The 27,825-nt window shown below is 38.9% G+C and overlaps 1 protein-coding gene across 1 annotated transcript in view; it reads right to left on the reverse strand.

Moving 5' to 3' along the window:
• Window positions 1-27,825, reverse strand: part of LOC124789937 (putative lysozyme-like protein) — a 252,635-nt gene that overhangs the window by 222,905 nt on the left and 1,905 nt on the right. The window contains exon 2 of the mRNA XM_047257465.1: window positions 22,527-22,607. The gene's annotated coding sequence lies outside the window, so the exon portion shown is untranslated. The remainder of the gene's footprint in view (window positions 1-22,526; window positions 22,608-27,825) is intronic.

The raw sequence follows: 27,825 nt of genomic DNA on the forward strand, positions 1-27,825 counted from the left end.
TGACTCAGTTCCGTCGGCAGCGTCTGAGGCGGATTCCTCTCGATGCACCAAGGTCTTCAGAACAAAACATTTCTGCGAGGGATGGTGATAGATGTTATCATGCAGATATTGGTCCATGTGGACATGGTTCGGGTGGATTTTCAAGTCTTCGGGGCTTTAGCAAAAATTCACCAACTCATGAGGCCTTTGAAAAAAGATGTATGTTTCAGAAAGCCAGGAGTATATAAAATAGCATGTGGGTGTGGGACAATTTTATGTAGGATAGGCCGTCAGTATTATTGAACAGCGCTGTATAGAACACGAGAGACGTTTTCACCTTTGATATCCCGAGAAATAGGTGGTAGCAGAGCATGCTCTAGAAAACGGACATAAGTCTGCATTCAATGCGACATCTATCGTTACACTGAATGATAATTTCTCGGATAACGTCATGAAAGAAGCGATCGAGATAAAAATTTGTGACAACGCCCTCAGTAAGGATAGCGTCCTGCAGCTAAGCACGGCTTGGGACCCGGCCATCGGAAAGTTGAAGCGGACGTGGCTGACGCGCAACGAAAGCATTATCTTGGCGCTGGAGCGAACGCGAGGCCCACGAGAAATTCAGGCCGCGGCGCGTGCGTCACGAAGGTAGGCCTGAACTCGCTCGCTCGCTCAGCTCAGCAGACAAAATGCGTTTCTAAACTTGAGAACTCGAGCTGGGCGTGTGCGTACTAACGAGGATAGCGTATTCTACTGGAATCTGCTATTATGAAGTTTTGTTGATGAACAGTAATACAGCAAAATTTAATTCAAGATCAGTACTCGACATAAATGGTATAACGGCTTATTTATAGCATTTAGTCTCTTCTGCTTAACAGTCCTCATTTCATACAAGAAGTGGTGGCTTGAGCAACTAATAATCATTTTGGCATGATTTTAATTTTATTGTATCCCAGTACAGCCGTAACAAATTATAAGTAGGGCTATGGAGTTCCGATCATAGTAGGACTAATAGCAGTAAGACTCCATAGTAGCGGATTCCAGTAGACGGTGCAACTCTCGTTTGTACGTGCATACCTAGTTACGAGTTAACAGACGTAGAAACGTAGTTTGCTGAGTTGAGCGAGCGAGCCCGGGCCTACTTTCGCGACGTACGCGCCCTGGCCTGTCCTCCTCGTAGGCCTCGAACGAGCGCAAGTGACGTCACAGAAGGCAGCGCGGCTGTATAAGGACGCTAATAGATACCAAAAGAGTCACAACTTGACAATGGCGGAAGAGTACTCTGCCGAAAGCTTGTGGATTTTAAACTACTTGACCCAACTGGAAGCAGGAGAGAATTTTACCAGTACATGTTGCCACGAAACCATGTATTCGTATATTTGCGTTTGTTGAATATATATGTCTCAAAACTATCAGGTCCACATAATGTCACTCACCATGGAATTCTTGTTTGCCTAGAAACAGAGCAGAGCAAATCGGTCTATTTTTAATTTGACATTGCATCTAATTAAATAATGTGCAATATAGTTCCTAGAAATCCTACTACTCGGCTTGTACCGTTGAAGTATGTTACTTCAGTCTTGGAGGATCAACTTTCTGAAGAATATTCCCTCTTACATACGGTTCAGACTTAGAACCCGCAATGAACCTGAAACAGTAATGTTTATATGCGGTTCTGATCTCACATGAAAAGTGGAGTGACTTGCTCAGTTAATCGAGGACACAGTGCCCCAGTGTGTTTCTTGTCGGAACAGTTACGTTTTAGCTACTTCAGGGGTTCCCTCGTCCACTGTCACCATCTCACATTCGCGTTAGCTACTGTCCTCTGGAAATACAGAACTGGTTTGAATGTAATGAAAAAATGCTCAAGAACTAAAGGTGTATATGTGTTTTTTAGCAGCTACTGCCCTCCTGCAGCTAAATACGTCACAGTAGGAAACTGTTTTCCAAGGAGCAGCGCTAATGCGAATTGTCACAAAAAAAAAACAATTCCAAGAAAGTTGTGCCTCATGCATCTGCTAAATATCTTACTAACACACTAAAAACTATCGTCCTACTATTGTAACACACAATAATAAATAATTAACTCATTACTAAGACCTTATAATACTACTAATACTGTGTGAATCTATTAACCTATCCTAAAATATACAGTAATATTCCATTGCTATTTTGAAATCTATTTTTCTATGTGAGTAACATTTGTTTCAACGAGTAGCGAGTATTTTGAACAACACTAAAGCAATTTCTGCTTACAAACTAGCACGATATTATAGCCAGATTTAAAAGTATTAGAGCGGTTAATATGGAGGCGGTTCTGCAGCTAACTGAAGTCGCTACTCTTAGTCTAAATGTAGACACAGAAACTTATGTAGTTAATAGATCTGCAACTTTCCACGCTGTCTCTAAAGTGGCGCCATATTTTCTTGGGAATCTAATTTCTGTGAATAACTGTTGAAGATATTATAAAGTACTTTATTGCAGAGGTAAATTGAAAAGAAATAAAGTTTCATTAATGCTGGCAACGACTACTAAATACTCAAATACTTGTATAACATGTATAAGCATTACAAGAATTCTTACAGTGTTACATTGTTGCAGATGTAAACAATTATTTATAAGCGGACATTCTCATTGACACTGTTGAAGGATGTAGACATCGTTGTTCAGATTCTACGTGAGAGTGCTGTCACATGATTATAGCATTAGAGTTCGATCTACTTATTTACAAATTTGTTGTCATTATCCGAGGCTATAGTTCCTTTGTAAATTCAGAAACACAATAAATGAAACCGCACTTTTGGTACCTTCCACAAAAATCTTAAATCTTACACCTGTTGTCCTACATGTGAATATTGCAGATCTGATGTTTAAATCTAGCATTTAAAAATATATATCGAAAACAGGTTTGCATTAAACGGCGAACAGAGGCAATAATCTGGATGTGATACCATTACAAGTTCTTTATTCTTTCGTACATTCTGCTAAGACACTTGAAAATACATGTACTCATTCATAACTGAGACCGACTGAGTCTTCTGAAGACGATAAAAACCAATTAAAACGTATTATTTCATAAACTCGATCATTTTTCTATTTTATAATTTTGGTGATTATCCTTAGACCGTTATCCGATTTGTAGGAGTTTAATCTTTGAAATATGATTCATGTTTCACACTTATAGAGGTTGCAGAGGGGCTTGGTAGACTAAGTTTAACATAGGAACCCATATACGGGAACGTCGCCCAACAACGTTACAGAGGGTCACAATTATAGTCGCCGGCGCCTGTAAATGTATGTGTATACAGAATGATTCCGTGATGATGTCACAAACTGTCCAAAATGAAGAAGGATAAATGTATCAATTTGAGGTAAGGTTCTGTGTACCGGAAACGAACGAGTCGGAAGTTATAAGAGAAAACCGTTCTGATACCTCTGACTGGCATACATGTAGTGGTACTGCTGTTGCTAAGATTGTAGGGTAGGGAACTATCAGAATTAGTAGTATGGACCACAAAAAGGAAAAAAATGTCCAGTAAACATCGGCTCTAAAATGCTATAGTGAAACACATCTCCTCTATTGAACAAGTGCTCATGTTTAATAGACTTTTTTTCCTTATTGACGCTCTGTTGGTCTTAAGATGATGTTTCCGGATATGAGTTCGTGTGTGAAACTTGATCTATCAAGTCCCCTCTACAGCATCTAGAAGTGCGTAACATGAATTATGAAACACCCCGTATTTGCTAAAATGAATGTGTATCTATAACAGACCTGAAAGAATTGAAAGTAGGATTACAACCATAACAAATAACAAGCTTGGTAGGTATCACGTTTAGCCTTTGTTATGTTTAAATGAGCATATAGTAATTACTTTGGGCAACTACTACGTCTTGTACCTTGACAAGAGTGTCAATGGGATGGTCCGCTAGTGCGAAAATCACGCAAAGCTTGTCTAGGTGCAGGTGCAGATACAAAGAGTGGGTCATCAGCTCAGGGTTCATAAAACGCGTGCAGCAGGCAGACAGGCATGCAGAAGAAAAGTACAGAAATGCAGAATCATGTCACCTCGGCTGTGCGGCCGCCGCTGCTGCTCAGGCGGCTACGGGTCAGTTTGGTTTTATTCATGCGAGGCGGACACCACGTCCATTGGTTGCTGTTTCTTCTGTAATTCTTCTTTACTTTACCGACAAATACTGTGCAGCAGCCTTTCACACGTAGAGCTATGTAGACAGAACCACTTCGCTTAAGCGCTCTTACACACTGTGAATTACGTCCTACGTGGAATACCCCAACGAATCACTGTTAAACCACATCACTTGACATGTAATGGCCGCCTATCACCTGTTGTCGAGTAAAGTGTAGATTCAGACGTAGTCAGCTGTCAGTTCATTTCTGAGTTTTTTCTTCGTCTTGTTCTTTGGTTTGCAGAAATTTTAACGATTATCAAAGTTCTATTTTTGTGCATAATTTTGCTTCTAATTTTGAGATAGGAGTTTTCCACGTCTCTGGAATTCGTCTATGAGAACGTGCAACGTTATATTTTTAAGCAGTAAGCAGAGGAACTTCTTCATTAAGTTCAGTAATGGAATTGAAAATATCGGAATCCCACAGTGCGAAGTGTAGAGGTGTCTTTCTGATCTGTCCTATCTATATGGTTAGTCACTTCTGACAGTATACTAGCTATCATTCACGTCAGGTCGCGCAGATGTGACAGTAGATGTATCAACACATATTTCCTATGCATCATCGAACGTGAAGGCTTTCCAGACATGAAGTATGTTTTGAGTTCTGGGCAATAGTATGCAATCACCTTCTTACAACGGTCTCTACAACCTGAAATAACACGTTTCTCTTAGCCCTTAGAGCTAATTCTATGCTAATGTGGAAACTTTATTGTCTGTGCTACCAGGAATTCAACAGCAGACACTGGAAATTTGTGCACCAAATCTCTAAAAACAGACCATAAAGTACTTTCATTTGGGTTCATACAGCATCTACAAATTATTCTGCTTGGTTAAATCGATTTCTAAACTCATTCTAAGCCTCACGATTATTCTATATGTTCCTACATCTCACTTCTAGGGCACTGGGTTATCGCGTGGAGTAAATTAAACCTATAAGAAGTGCTTTTCGAATGCAGTGTTATTTCCACATTGATTGCACGTACGACCTGGAGCAAGGATACGGGAAGTAATATTGAATACGTGCCTAGAGACCATACAAATCTCTTTCTTTCGCAGAACTTGGTAATGTGGTAGCACTTTGAAATTCGTCTATTAAAGAGCAGCAGAAATCGACATTGATAAGAAGGTGAGTTCTTACTTATTCGATTTAAATGTCAAATAAAATTTATTTTCTGTATCGGGTAGTTCTTTGTCTTCATAACCTGTCATTGAGGTATTTTGTTGAAATCTGCTGAAGAAGAATGAGGCATGGATTTGGTCACAGGTTTCTGTTATAACAACAGTGCACCTAAGCGGCGATAAAAGCTGAATGAATTTGAAAACACATTTCGTAAGTAGTAATTCAAACGAAAAGGCCGTTGATGCTCTAATTATTTAAAATGAAACATTTTGTGGCGTTTCGCAGCTGTTGCCGTTTCTCTAGGATAGAATGACTCTTTACTTAGATGTGTTTGTATTGTCATCGCTCAACACAGTAGCTCACTGAAGACAGAAATGGTACCACTTGTTTAGGGAAACAACTGACATGCAAGAAGACCTGTTAAGACAAAATACATTCCGGTATACAGGGTTAATCGGAATTCCGTGGGCAAACTTTGTGGATAGATTTCGGAGTAAGAAGTGTTAAGAAAACATGTCTGGAAATGTCTGGTCTGCCAGTTGTATACTGAGTGACATACATCTACATCTGTACTCCGCAAGCTACTTTGCAATGTGTGGCGGAGGGTATTTTGTGTACCGCTGTCACTTCCCACTACTTCTGTTGCAGTCGTGAATGGTTCGGGAAAGAATGATTGCTGTGAAGAGTCCGTGAGGGCTCGACTCTCTCTAATTTTATCTTCGTAACACTTTTCGCGAGGCACCCAACGGACAGGATACGATTTTGTTTAATGACGAAGCTGTTTTCACTGTTCTTGAGTTCGAGGAATGGAGTTTCGGTTCTACTATAATTATGGAGACATAGCACATAACACAGCGAACTGTGGACCCAAGAAACGAAGAATCACCCGTACGTATGACACAGAGGAGAGTATTCTGCAGCATGTTGCCGACGACCCAGAAAGTCTGAAGAAAATACTGCATGAGCAATACTTGATGAACAGCCTATGTAACCACAGCGTCTGCAGCGTGTTTCGTATACCGCATCCAACGATCACCTGCGACGCCAGAAAGGTGCAGAGTTTCGAGCTTTTTACGTGTCGCACCATGTACAGACAAGACGGAATCACAAACGTGCACAATGAACATCTGTTAGCAGACGAAAATCCACGATACACTACGCAAGCTTTGCATCAGAAACAGTACTGTATTAAAGCGAGGACTGCTATTAATGGCGGCTGTCTTGTAGGCATAAACTTTTTACAGGGTCGTCGTTCGGATAATATGAATAGGGACTTTCTTGTATCGACTCCTCCATCTATTCTGAACAATGACGCTCTAAAACTACGAGGGAATGTGTATTTTGTGTATAACGGAACGGTGGTGACTTGACATAAAATGTATGCATGCCTATTTATTGTGACTGTTAAGTTTGTTTGTTTTTGAACCGTAAATACGAGGGGGGGGGGGGTTTCAATAAGTATGTTGTTCTTGTGATCTTCAGTCCTGAGACTGGTTTGATGCAGCTCTCCATGCTACTCTATCCTGTGCAAGCTTCTTCACCTCCCAGCACCTACTGCAACCTACATGCTTCTGAATCTGTTTAGTGTATTCCTCTCTTGGTCTCCCTCTAAGATTTTTACCCTCCACGCTGCCCTCCAATACTAAATTGGTGATCCCTTGATGCCTCAGAACATGTCCTACCAACCGATCCCTTCTTCTAGTTAAGTTGTGCCACAAACGTCTCTTCTCCACAATCCTATTCAATACCTCCTCATTAGTTATATGATCTACCCATCTAATCTTCAGCATTCTTCTGTAGCACCACATTTCGAAAGCTTCTATTCTCTTCTTGTCCAAGCTAGTTATCGTCCATATTTCACTACCATACATGGCTACGCTCCATACAAATACTTTCAGAAACGACTTCCTAACACTTAAATCAATACTCTATGTTAACAAATTTCTCTTCTTCAGAAACGCTTTCCTTGCCATTGCCAGTCTACATTTGAAATCCTCTCTACTTCGACCATCATCAGTTATTTTGCTCCCCAAAAAGCAAAACTCCTTTACTACTTTAAGTGTCCCATTTCCTAATCTAATTCCCTCAGCATCACCCGACTTAATTCGACTACATTCCATTTTCCTCGTTTTGCTTTTGTTGATGTTAATCTTATACCCTCCTTTCATAACACTGTCCATTCCGTTCAACTGCTCTTCCAAGCCCTTTGCTGTCTCTGACAGAATTACAATGTCATCGGCGAACCTCAAAGTTTCAATAAGTAATGCAACACATTTTTTCTGAAATCAGGTTAGTTTTATTCAGGATTACAGTTCACCATATTATTCCCCACTATTTTGGCTACAAAAACCTTTGTTTCACCATAATCTCTGTTCAGAGCGACAGCCTTACGCCACATTTCTGGGGGGAGGAGGGGGAGGGGACCTTGTTGACGGCGGAGCCAAGTGCTTGCGGCGTCGGTAACCTCCTTACCACCGACGTAGTGCTTCCCATGGAGTGCATCCTTCATTGGGCCAAACAGATGGAAGTTGGATCGTGCCAGATTCGTGGTGTGAGGTAGATGAGGAAGAACAGTCAACTGATGTTTTGTAAGCTTCTCTCAGGTGCTTAAACTTGAGTGAAATCTTGCTTTGTCACGGTACTTCCTTGCTCTTTCTGGTCTTCTGTCCCGCGGCGAGTAACTCTGCGGTCAAACACCTTTGAGTACCCCAAGAGGCGGACGAGTGTGTCAGCGCTACCAACAGAGATGTCCAGTTGAGCAGCGAGGTGTTTGATTGTAGTTCGTTGACCACTTCGTGTGAGTGTGTCCGCTCGTTACAATATTGCAGGAGCGACAGCTATGTGCGGCCGACTGGCAAGTGGGAGATCGGACGGCTTTCTTCTGCGAGAGCCGCTGAATAACTGCGATAGTCTTGCTTTTCGCCAAAAGACACTGTGACAGCCTGCTGCTTGGACGCCATTGTTAAGGCTACGTATAGCTATCCTACTTTTATGAAATTTGAGGGGTTGAAGGGGAAATATTGCACGATGCCCCACAACAAACTTTGCACTTTTTCTATAGAAGTTGGCCGAGAAAAAAATATTTTGCATTACTAATTGAATACCCCTCGTATGAAGTTTTTGTTCCAAGAAACGAGGAAATGATCCATTAATACGGCATATAAAATTCTTAGAGCATGCCAGTGAGTATTAGAATGAGGAACTCATCGTGGCTGCAGGAGAAATCATTTGCAATAACTCTCCGATTATTGCGAATTTGTGGACAATCCACTGTTCGATGCGTCCAGAGGTGCAGTGAAGCAGATGGAGTATATTCTGAAGATTTATTGTGATTATCTGTCGCAACGGGAAAGATCTAGTACTCTATTAGCAACTATTTCGCTCAGAGAATGTAAAATCTATAGCACCTTTGTTTATAAAAATATTTCGCAAAACCAGACATTTCCAGACGTATTATTGCATAACATTATTTATAACAATCAACCTGTACTCAAGGTCTGAATACGAACACCACACATATCTTGCGCAAAGTTTCGCATGTAGCAGTAACAAAATTTGGCACACCTCACTTTTTCGTGCAGCAATCGAGAGGTAATATTGTACCAAGGTTGGAAAATAGGGACTAACTCTGAAAATTTAGGATTATATCACAAGAAGGTAACAAAGAATCTTCGACTGCAGCAACTCATACTAGAGAAAAACATACAGCTCGTCACAACGGCATGTATTTGGGTACCAGGTTGTTGTTCAGTAATGGAATGAAAGAAAATCAGATTTTCGTGCTTTCAGCTTGAAATTCATAAACAAATATTAGCTAGGAGAGGATTATAAAGTGATGGGTTATGCATATTTTACAAGATAATAATAGAAGAAAGGTTCAGAGTTAACTTGAATGCTGTAAGCCATTGTTCTGGTGGATGCAGTCGGAGAAAAGTAGTCAAAGCTTTGGGCGGCGGGACAGTTAGAAATGGAGGGTCGGAAAGACGCGGTGTATTAGTGCTAGCACATTACCGTGTTCGCGCCGCCTCGGCTCTGCACTCACCTCAGGTGCGCCTGCCAGCAGACTGTGCCGCTACACGCTCTGGGCGCGCAGGGGTATACATTCCCCAGAGTCGCAGGGCTCATCGCTACGCCCCTGCAATGGATCACACTGGTCTCTTGCTCCTACACTCAACACCAACAAACAGTTATTGCGGAAACTATAAGCCACGGGGCACACATTGAAAGGCATTGGCTGTTTTGTATGTGACTGTTTTTTGTTTGAGGAGGCGTGTGATTGTGCGAAAAAGTGTGTTACTTTGTAGGCACGCGTGTATGCGTGTGTCTGTACCTGTAACCAAAGCACTTTGAAGAAACATGTGCCTCTACCAACGGTTTCACAATGATTACAGGGCACTATCTTTACTGATCCTGTTATGTAGGTGGTAACACTGAGGTGACAAGTCGTAGGTTAGCGATATGCCCATACACAGCGGTCGCGGCAGTGTTGCGTACACAGGGTATAAAAGGACAGCGCATTGGCGGAGCTATCCTTTGTACTCAGGTGAGTCACGTGAAAAGGTATCCTCTGTGATTATGTCTGCACTACGGGAACTAACAGACTTGGAAGGCGGAATGGTAGTTGGACCTAGACAGATTGGACATTCCTTTTCGGAAATCGTTAGCGAATTCAGTACTCAGAGATCCACAACATCAAATGTGTGCCGAGAATACCACATCAGGCATTATCTCTCAACACGGACATCGCAGAGGCCGACGATCTTCACTTAACGAACGAGAGCAGCGGCGTTTGCGCAGAGTTGTCAGACAACACTGCGCGAAACAACCGCAGACATGGATGTGCGGCGTAGAACGAACGTATCCGTTAGGACACTGCGGCGAAATTGGGCGTTAATGGGCTACGGCAGCAGACGAGTGAAGCGGGTGCCATTGCTACAACACGACATTGCCTGCAGCTGCTCTCCAGGGCTCGTGGCCATATCGGTTGGACCCTATACTACTGGGAAACCGTGGCCTGGTCAGGTGAGTTCGACTTAAGTTGTTCAACAAGAGGCACTGTGCAAGTTGATGGTGTCTCCTTGATAGTGTGGGCTGCATTCACATGGAATGGACTGAATGCTCTGTTCCAACTACAGCGATCACTGACTCGAAATAGTTATGTTCTGCTACCTGAAGACCATTTATTCCCAAACAACGATGGAATTTTTATGGCTGAGAATGCGCCAGCCATGTCTTTGGGTCACAAATATTCGCGATTGGTTTGAAGAATATTCCGGACAATTTGAGCGAATGATTTGGCCACCCGGATCGCTCGATGTGAATCCCATCGAACATTTATGGGACATACTCGAGAGATCTGTTCGGGCACAAGCTCCTGCGCTGGAAGTACTTTCAAATTTTGGGCGGCTATATACGCAGCATGGCTCAGTATTTCTGCAGGGGACTTCCAATGACTTGTTGAGACCACGGCGCGTCGAGCTTCTGCGCTACGCCAGGCAAAAGGAGGTTTCTCATGACTTTTGTCACCTCAGTAAAACTCAACCAAAAGAACATTATTAAATATGTATTTAAAAAAAATTCAGGTGTAAGGCAAGGCGTATGTCTCTCACGAGATCCAAGGAACTGATACCTTTCATGCAATGCTACATGATTCAGAAGGGCTTTGAAACATCGTTATAATTCATCATAAACTCTTTAAAATTTTGAATCATACTAGATGTATACAGATGTAGAGTTTTTAACAAATTCATACGAAATTTATTTAGCGTTTTTTTCATTCTGTTGCGTATCAATAAAATAATACAGAAGTAATTATGGGAGTGCATAATGAATGCAATATGAAAACGTGAACATTTGATGTATGCTGAAACGAGTGGAAAATACATTTCAAGAATGTTTTACAGCCCGAAATATATATTGGAAGGTAATGATTTCTATAGATACTCTTGGATCAGTCATAGGTTTAAAGCAAATAGGGAATATTTAAATCAGATCAGTCATCTATCTCGAAATGTCCAACATCTGTATTTTTCTTTATGAATGCAAATATTATTTTTATAGTCGTACTTTGAAATGATAAATTAATATCAAGGCAGCAGATGTTTCTCTAGAAGATAGCCTCCAGCAAAACACTGAAATAATCAAAAACAGCACTATTTTCAATATGTTTATACAATTAACATTCGTGGTAGTTTTTTTTACAGGTTTATACTCTAGAAGCCTATAGTACTAGAGCTTCAGATGTCGGACATTTCAGAAAAGAGATATATTGTGGTACTGTAATCATTGTGAAACCGATGTTACCATTTTTCTGCAAGAAGATATATGTCTCAAATACATAATGTCACATTCGATGTACGGAAAATGGCGAATTCAATTGCATGGACTCTAACATAGGAGCACCGTTTACAAGGAATGAAGGATTTCTGGAAGAAATATCTTAGCGCTCACAATAGCGCCTTTCGAACGCCAACTTATGTTTCTCTCCGCCTATTAAAATTAAGTATGATTTTAGTTTTAAACAACGCCATTTAACGTACTCGTTGTGTAATTTTTTGTTGTAATTTTTAGTGTGCGTTTTTCATGTTGTTTCAGAGTGAGGTACAAAATTGCTAGGAATGAACCAAAGGTAATATAATTGCTTATCTCAACAAAAAGCACAATACCAAAAACAGAAAATGCAGCACTGCTTTTATTTAATTGAAAAGTAAAATTTAGTTAAACACAATAAGAACAATAGCGATAGTAAAATGAATGATAAATGAGATAACTGAGTTTATATTTAAATTGCCGAATAAAAATGGGTGCAGCTGCGGCAGCGTTTAAATGCGTGTGATTCTGCAGCTTGATGAACTGGAAAGCACAGAAGCAAATTCCCACAAAATAAGGCAAATACAAAAAGAAAATGCTTGCGTGTTTGTCTTTGACAGAGATAATTTATTGATACACTGTTATCTCAATAGAGAGCACATATGAGTCATAGTATTCTCTTGGTCCTTTGCGCTTGTCTGACGGAGGCCTTTCGAGTACGCAACAAGAATAATTACAAGGAACCGCAACTTCAGTATCTGTTTACACAATAACTTTCCAAATTTCCTCTATTTTCCATGACTGTGCAACAATCAAACGAAGCGGCAATAATAAAAGTTGCCAATGTCTATGCCATTTGAAGTCGTGCTCAGTAAGAGGTAACAGCTCCCTGAAGTATTGGGTGTAATTGTAATTCTGAGGCAACGTAATCGACTACCATTGAGATACGATACTGAGATAAGTCAGGAGCGAGTATCTTGTTATGCATAGTAATACCGTAAATGATTTTCCCTGTGAAAGTAAACATTAAGGATGACATCATTTCAAAAATGCTACTTGCGAAAATTAATACTCGATAGGCGGTATTCTCAGTGCAACGTCTTAGTATATTGTCAAAAATAATTATTTGATTGCTTACGTTCTGTCGCGGACTGGTAAAAAGCTTCTAGCACTGCTACATGCATGGTGAAGTAGTTTTGGTGAAGGAATCTAAAGATGATTGCAGTGAATAAAGGAAAGACGGGCTGTAGTTCAGTAATAAGCTTGGTGTTAAGATTTAGGGTGCAGATGAGCACAGAGACACTGCGACATTGATGTAATGACAGAGCGGCTACATACTGGCCTACCGAGACCCCTTAAGTACTTAATGTGCTATCGAAACAAAGAAAAAATTGCGTCCACGTGCTCGGGAAAGCGATTGCAGACGTGCTTGCGTGAGTACTTCAGATGCGTTTTTACCACAAGGTCTGCAATCTTGTTCCCTCGTAGCTTCCTTAATTTCAGCTAAACAACCTTTTTCACTGTTGTCTAACGTATTGATTTACTTCCTGTTAACTGTTGGCGCACAATGGATTTCATGCTCCATTGACGGTGCACTGAACTGCAAACCGGAGTGGTTTACCATGAATGAAATACATACGACTGACTGCCTCCTGCTGGTGTTTTGTGGGAGATAGTCTCATTCCATAGTACTGCGACATTACAGACTCTGAGCCTTGTCTTAGGTGATTGCTTGGAATGCTCTTGACAGTTCGAACTGTCATCAATTCTGGGAGAGAGGAAAGGGTTTCTCATATACCTGAACACAGAAACTGCGACAGTGTGTGATCCGCAGTTGCTGTAAGAGGTGCGTGTTCCAGGTGAGCGGGCAATTGGCCGCACGCGATTATGCATAAACTTACTGGAAGTGTCATATTTGGACTCTAGAATTGGTTGCTACATAGAGGCTGGACAAGTTTGAGTAGTCTGAACGATGTTCCAACCGCCAATAGATTGGGGGAGATTTGGAGTGCGAAATAAATTGTTATTTTAGCTGGGAAACTTCCCATTCACCTGTGTTATTTGGTTGCTGTGGTCGCTTGTAATTGTTAAATCTATACAGTGCTATGGACTGCTGAAAACTGCCGATGGGATTATCGGACTTTATGTGAGAATTCGTCATAACCCTCAGACGGCAGGAACCTCGCAGTACTATGAGTAGTTCTTGATATATCCGAGGGGATCACTGAAGGAAGTAGGAGAAATTATAACACTGTTTTCCGAAGGGGCTGGGTAATTGAGATAGACAACTACTCAGCAAAAACGTTGGGATATTCATAGATTAACTGTATAATTTGTTGACCAGTATCCCTCATATACTCGTATTACTGTTTGCGAACATTGTAACACACGAAGGAATGGTCCGAATAACTCCCAAATCGGAGGATGTGTAGCACAGTGGGACCATAATAAACTTGTACCGACAACGTTTTCGTTCACTCTCATACACCGCGTGAGAGGATATATTTAATGTATCGAATAACGTACTGGAACATATAATTGTGGGTGCTTTTTAATTCTGCTATATACAACACAGAATATAAAAAGGACACGGTTTTGACCAGTGAACAACGGAGAAAAGTGCGAAGAATCTCCTAATAAGTTGCTGTGAACGACGAATACTCGCTCCCGCGTACTATGGACCCTATTGGTGGGTCGGAGAGAGCGAATCGCTGAAAGTAATAGCCTAACTTATATACGTGTAAGTAGTGAATACGAGTCATGTTTAGCAAGATCTGAGATTGTGAAGCACTCTGGAGGTCGCAGGATCTACGAACTCTCAGCTGCCTGTTGCGTATGGCGTGACTGCTCTAAAGTCGGCCAGTCGGAATACCGTCTACAACAAGAAGACTGCCTTCACGATCATAGTATTCTTCAGCATAGAAATATGTGCATTTTGCCTTCTTCCAGGTTCTTTCCAAGTGTAATCTCATTGTTCGTCAGGTTTGCAATTACACTTTCTTTCATTGAAAAACGAAACACCTCAGTTGATTTGCAGTTCAACCCGTGCTTCAACGCGTTGTTATAAAGAGTTAGCAATCATTTTTGGCGGCGAGTGATCACGGACTAATGTATCTGATAGATCTTGAATGCTTTTCGTTATCGTGTTATAACCTATCGTTATGGCTCGCCACCTTCTAAATTAGAAATAGCTCACCACGTCACAGATTCCAGGAAATCATGTCTTTGTGAAAATTATGTCACCTCTACTAGCATCTAAACCAGGAGCTTATATCGACGGTGTACTGAGGAATGACCGTCTTGTATGGTTGACCCACAATTCTGCTTGGTGTGTAGAATGGTCTTTTCAATCTTCCTTTAGTAATGTTTGGTATCTATACTATTTTTCTAGTACCTGAGAGAATGTCTTAATTGATTTCCTAAGTGCATTTAGCAACATGTAATTTGTCACGGGAATAAATGAGCTGAAAAATATAGTGTAAGATTTACTGTATGGCCAACAGACATACTGGAATGGAATGAAGTACGTTACACTGTTTTGGCTAGTATTAGTCAAATAATTTACGTAGCTTTTGATTTAGAGTGGTTTGTCACTTTTCTTTTACTTTTATTATTTATTCATCCAGGAGCCTGTCACCTTTAGTGTTCTTTTGAAAGCCTTCAGCTACGTCCAGTTAGAAACAGAACTTTATCGTATGGGTCACAGCGCTAAATATGCTGTATATAAATGTATATAAACTAGAAATTTAGAGAATGGATGTCTGTCGTAGAGATTTGGTAAGATGCCTGCAGTAGGGTCGTTCATCCTTGAAGTTAATATACGGTGGTCTGAAGAAAACAAATAATAAATGACATACATTTCATTTAAGACTGCTTGATTGTCTTGGTATGCTCGTTAATAGTAAAAAATAAAACAATGTGTGTAATGAATACGAGGGGTGGTAAGAAATATTCAGCTGGTGTAATTTAGTAACTACAGTTGTGTCAATGTGAGAGGTGTTTGAGAGTATCATTCATATCAGAGCCCATAATCCATTACCATGTGTGTTCTGGCCAAGATGAAAAAACCAGAAAAAGAAGTATCGTATGTCGCAAAATACATTAAGGATATCATATATTAGTTTTTACTTGTTTGGAAGGATCTTATAATTATAAATTAACTTTTATTCAGTTCTAATAAAGGAATGAGAATAAATAATTACGATAAAATGTCATCGATGATTTATTTTTATTCACTGTACATTCCCAATAAACATATAATATCTCTATCTAGCTCTCAGAACTTATCTAATAGCTTATGCAGCCCAAGAGTCGTCAAATAATATACAGATTAACTTATTTCCATAACAATCTCTCGTATTTACAAGACAGTCCAGTGAGATAATTTGAATAAAGGTGTTCTATGCATGCGCAATTATAGTGACTTGTTATTTACAACAGACCTAAATGTGAAGAGAATGTTTATTACTGTATTTTTACCAAACAAGTGCCTTTGAATTGTAGAATTTATTGCAATAACGTACTTAATTTCTACTAATTAAGTAAAGTATGGTATGATAATTTATCGGTTTGGAAGAGGCTTACAGTTACATTAAAATTATGTAACTGTGTTAACAGCATTCCAATAACATAACACACTGGAAGAAGAACACGAGTTTCAGAAAAAACCTACGGAAGCAGATACAGCAATCATCCACTGCAATACATTTATGTTTTATTAGTGTAAATACACACAGAATAAATACATACAAAACAATTAACACACAAGCACAAATAAACACTTGTAAAGGATGCACTTTTCAAAACGAAGAAGAACTGTAAAACTATTAATAAAAAATACGCCAATAGTTTTAGAACAACGAAAGCTTTACGTTGGGAATTTGAGAAGACAGAACAAAGAAAGCATTAAGTTCGCAGCACACAGAGTCACTTCACAAGCAATGTCTCAGTGACAAACGTAGGATAGTGAAAATGGTAGTTTCAGCAGATCGTAATTCTCGAAGACTGACATACTCATAGTGTTTGCTGTCATATACATAAACGGGGTTTACATCCTTAGCGGTTGCAAGTTCTCCCGGTTTTATATGGAGCTGTAACCAATATGAGATGTCAGTCTTCGCATGAGAGTGGACTCACTACTGCTCCCGGTCCGGAAAATTCATGCATGCCATGCACACAACACAACATTCACCAATACCGCAGAAAGACAGAGAAAGATTTAGTCGACGTCAGCATCCAGGTAAGGAAATGCATGTAATGCAGGTTTATCTAACTGTACTCCAACAATAACAAACAACAACAACAACAACAACAACAACAACAACAACAAAATTTACTGCTATAGCCACTGTATGAATACCAGGAAACCTACGGAGTATTTTATAATGTGGATTATGAAAAGCTTAAAATAAACGGTCACTCGCTTGTTCGAGTCTGAATGGTGTGTATGAGTGTTTAGATACTTTCGCGAGAGTTTTATGTAGTTCTTGTGACCACTTAAAGCTATCTCTTGCACTTGCAATGCTACTCTGAAAATTTTATCAGTTACTAACGGAATGGAACTTTCTATGATAATCAATACTTTTATTCAAGCAATGTTACGCAACCGCTTATAGAAACAGTGTAAACAATGTCACTGGATATGTGTCACTCTCCTGTGAGGCTAGCGTCATCACGAGACTACTGTGCAACATGCTCGTTTGGTGGAAGCACACTGTGTTTGGCTATTCAGGGACTGTGAGGGTCACATGGAGTTAATAATGGTGAGATGTATTCTCATGTTCCCGTCACTTGCCTGTTACTCTTCCCGCGCTTTAATAAGCTCATGCAACATATGGATTTTAGCTCATACCAGGATGCACATCAAACTGAGGTCAGCACTGATGAACAATTCTGTTGCTGTGAACATAATCATACCGTATTATTTCGTGACGGAATTTGGCAAAAAATAATCCTTTCCCGTTGTTCAGGAGAGTAACCTCATATGTTAGTTTCTTTGTCTGTCAGCGAAGGACATCGTAATGAAACACGCTTTTAGTGCATTAGGGAGATAATAAATCGTATTCTCATTAACTAAAAAATAACGACGAACTCTTCTTTAGACGCTATTGCAGCACGACACTGCTGAACAGTCAGATACTTTGGCCCTGTCTGCTAATTATATTTTTGTATTACATAATATAATGAAGCACACTGTCTGTGACCTTGTGGTAGGAGGTCACACTGATTTCAGATGCAACTCGCAGTTAAAAATTTAAGTTTTTTATGAAATTTGTTACTTTGTGTTGTGTTTTAAGAGCTGCCGAAGCCATTCAGTAGCCTACATTCATATATCACTACACAGGCACACAAAATTACTTATAGACCCTTTCTAATCAGATTTCTGAAGCACTTGGTCAACATCAACGCTATATGGAAACCAAGTAATTGTTACTGTTTGGAACATCCTCCCTAACCAAGTCCTGTAATGCATAGCTGCCCTGGTCAATCTGATTTATGACTGTCCTCATGTGTCACATATACGTTATGTTTCCATACTAATACCATGCTGTGTAAGCTGTACGCCATGTTTCCATATTAATATTACGCTGATAAGCTCTGAAGTGTTACTTACAGAGACATTCCTTACAAAATAAGTCAAGTTTCTTTCCGAGTTTTGTAACTCTCTCCATACTGCGAACGTATCCTTTCAGTGTAGGAATTTACTTCACCTGCTGAAATATTTGCACATGCGATACATGGCGTTATTAAATATGGTCAAAGATTGTACTAAGAGATGTCATCTTTCTCTGATATTCGTTACTTCACCAATATATGTGTTGATCTCAAAACAACATCGTATAACATTTCTACCCGTTGTCAATGAACTGCTCATCCAAAATTTGCAGACTAGCATCATCTCAGCAGCATTTATACGGTTTGAAAGGCGCCCATCTTGGAGGTTGAGCCAAAATCCATAGTACACAAAAGCCACAGTTCTGTTATACTAACATTCATTTTCTAACACCGCATGCGGAAGCTACATCAGCACACTAATGGAGTTGAAATTAATGTTACTGTCATCACACTTCCCGGTTAGCTAAATGTCTGTCATGAATAAAGAAGATCCTACGGCCTCTTTTCAGCAGAACAGTTCTGAAAAATTTGTGCCTGAACAGGATTTCATTGGTAATGTGATACAATTAATTTTTAATTTTGAATTACATTCTCTATTTACATAAACATTTATTATGTGACTCTAGTTATCTGCATGCATAAATTTAAACTGATATTTTCTATTACGGTATTTTAATTGTTCGTATCTGATGCTTTAAAAACAGTGTAGCACACAGTGTTTTATGTACATATGTTTTGGTGTGAGTTGCAAAGCTGTGGCCCGTTGCAGACATTTTAGAGATTTTTTATTTTATATCACATATTTAGAGAATATTAAAACACTTACTCGGGTCGAACAACTGTGACGAAATTTTCACCGGTGCGTCAATGAACGAACTTGAATAGACTTAATTTCGGGATACATACTAAGGGGACCAAAAAATCCCTCTTGTTTATCCGATTAGCAGACTTCCAGGTTTATGGTTACTTGTGAACAGCATACCACTGATTCTTCAGATCAATGCAACAGTCGCTAATTCGGGGATCTAGTGCACTTTTTACTGACTGTTCTTCATCTACAGTTGAATAAACACCTTCTATAGTAGTAAATAAACAAACACGTTAAACCAATGTGATTTTGATGATACTGACTAATTGTGCTCATTGTTCAGCGGCGCTTCTGAGATATCAAGCTTCACAAAAATTATCAGTTACTGATTTTCAACATGTGCTTTATTACTTTTACACTGTTTCCTATAACAGATTTTAATATTATTGTTTCCCTCCTGGATGGAACACACATACTTAGTGTGACTATTCCAGAACTGTGGTATTTGGAAACACATTTTCGTTCTGGATTCGATCGTGTGGAGGGAATCAAGTTCAAAAAGTTCTGAATTGTAAAACGACTGTATGTCCTGCTACCTGTTCCCGCCGACTTTAGATGACTGAACCACTTGCCGAAAGGTAAATTTTGATTTCTGATACGATATTATTAAGTTATGTAACTTAATTACAGAATTTTGTTGAAATATTCATTGGTATATACTACTTGCACTTCTAAACGAAAAATTTTTGCCGATTTTCAACCTGGTCACTGAGAAGGCTGATTCAGATCCTCGTCAAAATAATGCTATAAATGTTTTTGTTTGGTTTCAGATAAGGTAGTAGGATTGAGTTGTTGCTGATTATATATCCGTTAGGTAACTGGTGTGACAAATCGGTAGGCGATAGATGGATGACGGACTTATGGATAAGTTGTGATTTACATGTTATGTACAGAGAAAGCTAATGTTAACCGTAGTGAGGATAAGAATATCAAATTGGAGCGAAGAGCATGCATATCTTCGTATTTGGATACGTCACAATTTTTCGGGAATCAGTGACTTCTAGAACGAAATAGTGAAAAAGAAATTTTAAAAACAAGAAGAAATGCAGGGAAACACACATTTCACTCAAAAATAAATGACTTGAGAGTATACAACTTACATTACAAAGAATTGATGTAGAAAAAGTCAGTGTGGAACACTGGCCTACCTGTATTTATTGTCTGATGTAAGAAGACAGTAAAAAATTGTTGACATAAATACGGACTTGAAGGAGAGGAAATACAAGAAAAACGGCGAGACATTGAAATGGACATGCTGCGGCATCTGTAGATGTCAGCCTACTGGAACAGAATACAGCAGTGTTATGATGAAAGAGAAATGTACTCATGGATACATTTATAGTTGATGTAAATTTTAGTATTTTACATAGAAGGAAAGTGTTACAACTGAATGCCTGTTTATTGAAAATATGACATCGGAAAAGAAGGACAATTGCACCAACGAAGTAACAGTCAGTGTTCTAATATAGAGCCGCAAAGACAGTGAGATACGTGGAACGTTCTAATGGTTAAGCATAAGGCCTACGAAAAATTTTACAGAAAAGTTGGAAGTGCAACAATCAGAAAGTCTACTAAAGAAGCGATGTGGTATTTACGTTTATTAGTGAAAAGAGCATTTGTGGTAGTGTGAACTGGAATAGACGGATAACGTCCTGAGAAAATACGTCAAAGGAACTAGAAACATTATTTTCAATGATCGAAAAGATAATTCATTATATTAAAACAAAAGAATGAAGACTGAAGGCTGAAGATACACGGAATCGTAGTAGATTGTGAATCAGGAAATAAATGTTATAAAACAACTGATGGACGCCACAACTGCGGTGAATCGTGTTTGGCTATTAAAGCAAAAGAATAATTGTATGCTTACAGAATTATGTACTTAATTCATTAATAAGTGTGGTAGTCTAAGAAAGATACAAAGGAGTGTACGAGGAGGAAGGAACCAGACGACGATAATTACTTTTTGTGGTCCATAAAGGAAAACAGGAAAGCCTCTGGAAAGAAATAAAATTACAAAGAGTATGCGCGGAAAAATATTGAAAATCAAGGAACTTCTTACGCTGAATAAAAGTGATCAAAAATCGATCCGCAAGCGACGTACATAGGAGTTAATGGTTCAGTTCAAGCACGAAAAAATAATTTTTTTGGAAGAGTGTATGATGATAGTTATAATACAGACGGAAGCATGTACAAAAGTGTAGGTAGGTGAAAAGGTCAAAAATTAAATGTATCTTCAAATAAATGAATTTACAGGAGGGCGAGACCCCTGGGAAGGTTCATACTTGGAACAAATAATAGAGGAAAGTAAGCTATGAAATTCTTAGAATTTGTTAATGAAAGAGGAAAATAAGGCAATAACTGTAAACATGACAAAAACGTTTAAATGGCTCTCGGGGTCGAAAACGAGTGAAGATCAGGAGACGGCGAGAAAAATAAGCTATAAAGACCACATCCATCCAAGTGAAAGAGGTGTATCTGAGAACTTACTTGACGCATTTGGGGAGGAAGATTACTGTGGCTCTACTACCTAAACAAAGCAAGTGGCTCTGTTGCGCAGCTCGTAGTTACTAGCTACCGCATAGCTCATGTCGCGGAAGCTGCTGCAGTCAGTGCAACAGTCGGGGACAGTGAATTTGTCTTTAAATGTATGTAACTCACTCTTCTTCTTGCTTTCGGTAGAAACGAAAACTATCGTGACGGACTTTCTTTACAAATCAGTCGAAAGACTCTCTTCCAAAGAACAGTTTATTCAGTAAACAAAGAACAAATACTGGTAGGTATAATTCAGCAACCTAGTAACTGATGAACGAGAAGTCCAACAAGGGTGCTCTCTGAATTATCATCGTCATTGTTAGCTATTGAAATATAGGTTTCTCATTCAGAATTTTGATTTGCGATACGTCATTAGCTCAGTTATTGCACAATACCTTTAAATGCGTGCCTAATTAACTTGCAGGAGAATCAGCTGCTTACAACACTTGAATAGTACCCCATCTAAATGTTCGGAAGAATCTTTAATCTGTGAGCACTTCACAAATTACCACTAACATCACAAAGAAGAAAACTATTACCGTATTTATTTAATCTTCCCATAAAATACGTGGTATGTACTTATTACGGTTTTTACAGAGTTACATTTCCCTTTGAAAAATTCTTAAACTGCGAATGATATAGAACGAGAGTCGAAGTTGCAAAAATTACACGTATCTGAAACAGAGCATTGTTAGGAAAAAAATGTTGTTCTGCGAGTCTGTGCTTCATATTTGTTAAGGAACTTCGTTTATGTTACGAAATCCGTTTCATAATCATTAAGTGCAAGAACGCACGCCGGAGCAGCTCTCCTGAAGCAAAGTTCCTGCTAACGAGGCCACAGCTTGCGAGCACCGCAAATCTTACTTTAGAAAAATACAAGATAGAGAGACAGCAGAGATAAATGGGCAATACTACCTTCGATGTGCAAAAGCAACATTCGAACTCACTAGGGAATTCATCGATTTTCTCGTTTTTCTTGTCGTCTTTTTTGAGGTCCTACAAAAGAGAGAGAGAGACAGAAAAAGATCGAGAGAGGACTAGTCAAAGACTTAACAAATGTCTTGATATCCAAAAGCAGGCGGAATTTATGTTTCATAAAGAACATGTTAGAGTTTACTTAGCAAATGAAAACAGCCAGTAGCACCTTCAGCGGCAACTTCGCGTGAGTTCAGACTTTAACTTTGTGTTAGAACAAATTTAGCACATTTTGAGTGTATTTCTCTGACTGCAGATTAGATCTGACAGTATCTATTTAAAGACCGGTAACAGATTTTGGTATTTCTGGTGTTGTTCTAGCATAACATAAAAAATATTCTTTACAAACAGAAGTGTCATTTATTTTGTTTTCTAACAAAACCTCTACCTCGTGATTCTATTGAAATTTATGTATAACGCGGAATGAGTTTTCGTATTTATAAAGCAGCATGTTATGAAATTAATATTTTTATCAAACAAGAGCTATAGCAATCAAAACAATAATTAACACTTACAGAGAAAAAATAAAACCACAAATATAACAGTAAATGTCAAGAAAGGACAGCAAAGAAGAACGCTTTGAATTACAAAGGCTGCTCCACTCAAAGAGACAGAAATTCGAATGAATGGATCGTTACAATACTCTACCATACATACTGAGGAAAAGGCACAAAAACACAATTAATAATTTACACAATATGAAAGGTTAGGATGTAGCTAATTACATAAGTACACACACACACACACACACACACACACACACACACACACACACACACACACGTACACAAAGACAGACGCACGCACACACACTCATACACACACCAAAGGCGCGATTTTGCTCTCGTTATTTTATTATTACGCATACAATCTGCAACATGCATTAAAAGATTTGTCATCCATTAATTTCTTCCTTAAGAACATGGTCATAAAGTAAATGTAGACGGGAGCAAAAAACTACCTCATTAAATGAAATCACATATGTTACATATGGTATTTGATGGGTTAGCAGGTCATCAAACCTAGACAACTGTTGTGTAATACAAGACAAAATGTGTCACATCGAGCGCCCATTGGTATACAGTTATTTTAACTTCTTAGAAATTTGGATTTCACATTATAAGCTATTATTTAATTATTCAAATTTCTATGTAAGTGAGCAACGACCTATTGCACGTATTCTAGGAGTTCTTAAGAACTACATAGTAAACCCAATTAACACATTCCTTTAATTATAAATACGAAAGATTCTGTATGAGATGCAATTCAAACAGACGACTAGAAGTACGGAAACAGACTGCATAACCTCGTTAGAAGTTGAAAGTCGGTGGAGGTAACTCTATCACAACAGTGGAGGGGCCGCTCGAAACATTAAAATGTAGTTTGAACGATCTAGGAGAGAAATACGTGCGGAAAGATAAGTAACAGTTCCTTTAAAGATTTAATTAGTATTTTCATATTTAGGCCTGTCACCAGTTAGAAGATTCGTGCAAAAATAGGATAAAGTTAGACACTGAATTACAGTATCACTTAGGCCCATTTAGAATCAGAGGGCTCTTAATAACTTTTGAATAGCATATACAAGCTGACAGAAATAACTGATTAGTCGCCCTTGTAAAATTGATGTAAATGTATTAAAATTACTTCAGGGATTAAAATACTTCTAAACTTAGATTGGTCCCTAATTAAAATATAAACACCGGTAAATAGTACCTTTCTTCCAGAAAATATATGTTTGTGTAAAAATGTCAGATATGTAGACAAGAGATCATTAAATTTTGTATGTCACCGAGAAGAGATGTAGCGTCCAAAATTAGTCAAAAATATTAAGAACAAGAAATCTTGGGAAAGCTGTTTTTCGTACCGAAATAGTCTTTAAAGGTGATTTGAGTGAACAGCACATTTTCTTATACAGCGTATATAACATCTGCAATGATAGTACTTTCTTAGATTTAAATTAATGATCTAAATACTATGTGAAAGAAAATTAGTAAATGTTGGTTTATATCTTACTTCAGAGCGGTTCCTTCTCTACTTGAATCTAACAAAGTTCCAGTGACACGCAGGGGAAGCTACAAAATGACTAACGTCATAGTATTATCCTGGCTGTTGTTACTTCATATAATTAAAACCATATGTCAATAGGTATAAAGTTTTACTACGTTCGTAAGAAGTAATGGATTGCATGTCAGAGAAAAGAGACAGACTTTTAGTCCTACAATCAAAGCTACATTCAGATACCAAAAGCGCCTATACTCGCGTTGAAATGTGTCCGGGTGAGCACGTTTGAAATGTGATATGCGAGTAATCTGTAAGGCATACTGCTTCATGGCATTATCCTAAGGAGAAATCTTTCTCGATAGCCTTCGTAAACACGAACTTTTGTGCAGTCATTACTACAAAGCTTCGATATAAAATACGAATTTCCAAAATACTGTATAAGTGACGAATATGTAAAATATGTGCTATTTGAGTCGAGATTTACTCGCGACGCTAAATGATATATCCAGATTATGTTCTTGGTAAAGTCATTGTTTCATTCACGAGTGTTAAAATCTGCCGTTTCCTTGTCGAATTAAGAAGTGAATGGAGCTGACGAAAACACAGCCAGGAGCGTCATGATTCTTTATGGACGGTCAGCTAGGATTTGTAGGCACTTATCCTCTGTAACAAGTACGGAAACTCGTCTTGTATTTTAACAGTCAAGCCACTAACCCCTTAGTGTGAGTGCAACAAGAACTGAAGTTCCTGTTAGTATCTGCCACCTGTAGTTATAGAAAGGCACAGGAACAGGGAATGAGAAGCACAACGATATGCACCGCGGCAAGAGTGCTTCCAGCCAATTACAGAATATGGTGTCTGCTGTCGGTTAAGTACGACGTTTTAATTCAGCCGCCTCCCCCCCCCCCCCCCCCACGCTACCCCCTTCCCCTTTCCACCAAAGGCCAAGAATTGTGAATTTCTTCGCATGTACAGCAATACTATAAAGAGGAACAACTTAAGGGCAGTTCTCGCCGGATAAGTTATAGACCAAGATTTCTTTTCTTTTTCTAAAATTTGTTTTTACATTACTGTGTCTCGAGTTTTATGTTTCGCTTTATTGCACAGTTCGACATGTTTCACACGGACCAGCTTCCTGTGACTTTTTGCGTTTCTTGTTTTTATCTGTTTCTTGTAGAAAAGAAAAATGTGGTATTTTCTTGAATTTACGAAGCCTCAAATTTTTAAATACTGTAAAATAAAATTTCACTTTGTGGTCCTCATTGATGTAAAGCCAGCATATTTTACATTCCGCTTCAAAGTAAATGGAATTGCCACAATAACGCTGTGCTTTGGACTTTTTTTTTATCGTGGGCTGAGGTTTTAAGAGCTTTCGTGTCAGCTTTCGATGCTTCACAGTCTTCTCCCACCATTGCCTACGTTGACACTTACTCTACAAGTAGAAATTACTAATGAAATACCTTACTTCTGCACTACACACGCATTTGAAGTAGAAGTTACCAATAAACAGAAAATGGAGCTTTGACCATTAAGTGAAACGCTGGAGTCACTCAGAAAAAATACAATGTGCTGAAGGGCATAACTGGATCTGAAAATGTTTTATACTACAAAAGAAAACAGTAGTGAGGCAGAAATGAGTAGTACTACGGCCACGGTTAAAACCTTTTCAACAACGATTCGTGCTGCATTTAGCATTAGTTCACAAGTCAGTTCTATTTCTAAGACAGTCTTGTGAAAAACGGAAGTGGATTTAATGTACAATGGACTTGTTAGCGAAAAATTGTAGTGAATAAGGGCGAGTGTTAGCTTAATTTACATCTTGTAAGTGGTGGAACAGATTTCCAGAACCATGCATGATTGTTCCAAGGAGAGGAAGTTTCTATACCAAGATATTAGCCCATACCTTAAATAGTTGCATCATGCGTACTCAAGTCACAGTTATTAAGTTTTCTTTAACTTAGTCCAAAAGTTTCTTTAACATTTCGTCTACCGATAAGAACGTCCTATTTGATGGATTGTTGGTCATGGAGTAGTTAGGGGTCAGCCGTTGGTAAAAATTCATATATTTGGAGTTTTCCAGCTTTTCTAAGATCTTAAGATCCTATGGGGGAACAAGTCTTATGGGGATACTACAGACTGTACTTCTCATGCTGTCCTACGCGTTCCCATTTGCTACATAGAAGGCCGTTACACACTGATTCCTCCCAAGCATTGTTTGTTATTTCGTCCTTAATATTATGCGGTATTCAACTATATGACAAAACAACGATACTGGTATGATTTTATGAATTGATACAGAGACAAGTTCATTCTTTTTTCAGTTCTGCTTGAGAAAGGAATATATTTCAACGTAAAAGTGACAGGAAATTTAACAGAATTTTGTGTCCGTATATGCATAATGTGGAAAAACAATAAGATATTTGTGCATCGCTTTGTATAACTACATAACACGGTAATGGCAAGCGGAAAATAGGCACTTACCAGTGATTTTATTTCGGTAAATCGGTTGTTGAACGACGGCCATCTTTAGTGGGTTACGTTATGTCTTTCACAGACAGCAAAGAGAGATTGAGAGGTCTGGATTGGGATGCTTCGTTGTCAGTTTACTATATCTTGCAGGGTATGAATCGAATCCAGTGGTATATGTATGTTTTGCGTTAAATGTGACTTGCAATAAAATACATTTATCGGCGTTGTAAAGATCTGTATCTAAGGATTCCACGTGATACCGGTAGTACACTATCCTTGCTATTTGAAAATGTAAATGAAACAGGAAAGCCACTGAAGATGAGTTCCACGGTCGAAACCAAAGTGACAGTATGAAATCAGAAATAAGTTATTCGTTGCTGTTGAAAGATCACGTGCTCATCCTGCTGGCGTTCCAGGCATATTTGTTTTATGTGGGCATCGTTTAGTTTTATATCAGCTGTTTATTACCTTCTCTTATGAATTTTGCTTTTCAGGCAGATTTTGTTTACCAGCTGTGTGTTTTTGTATAGTAGTTCTTGCCTGGACCCAACCAATGTACCTATCGGTACTAGAGTTGTTACGCACGGGTGTCAGGTATTGATAATCTTGACGCAAGGAAGCTGCGACTTCAGCTGCATTAGTTAAAGTCACTGGGATGAGTCATTAGAGTAAAGAAAACGAAACTAGAAGTAGAGAAGCGGCTCTTACAGAGAGAATATACATGTGCTATTTGCACTGGAAATCATGGCGTTCTGTCCAATACCGATAG

Source organism: Schistocerca piceifrons, chromosome 3 (assembly GCF_021461385.2).
Source record: "Schistocerca piceifrons isolate TAMUIC-IGC-003096 chromosome 3, iqSchPice1.1, whole genome shotgun sequence".
NCBI classification, from domain to species: Eukaryota; Metazoa; Arthropoda; class Insecta; order Orthoptera; family Acrididae; genus Schistocerca; species Schistocerca piceifrons.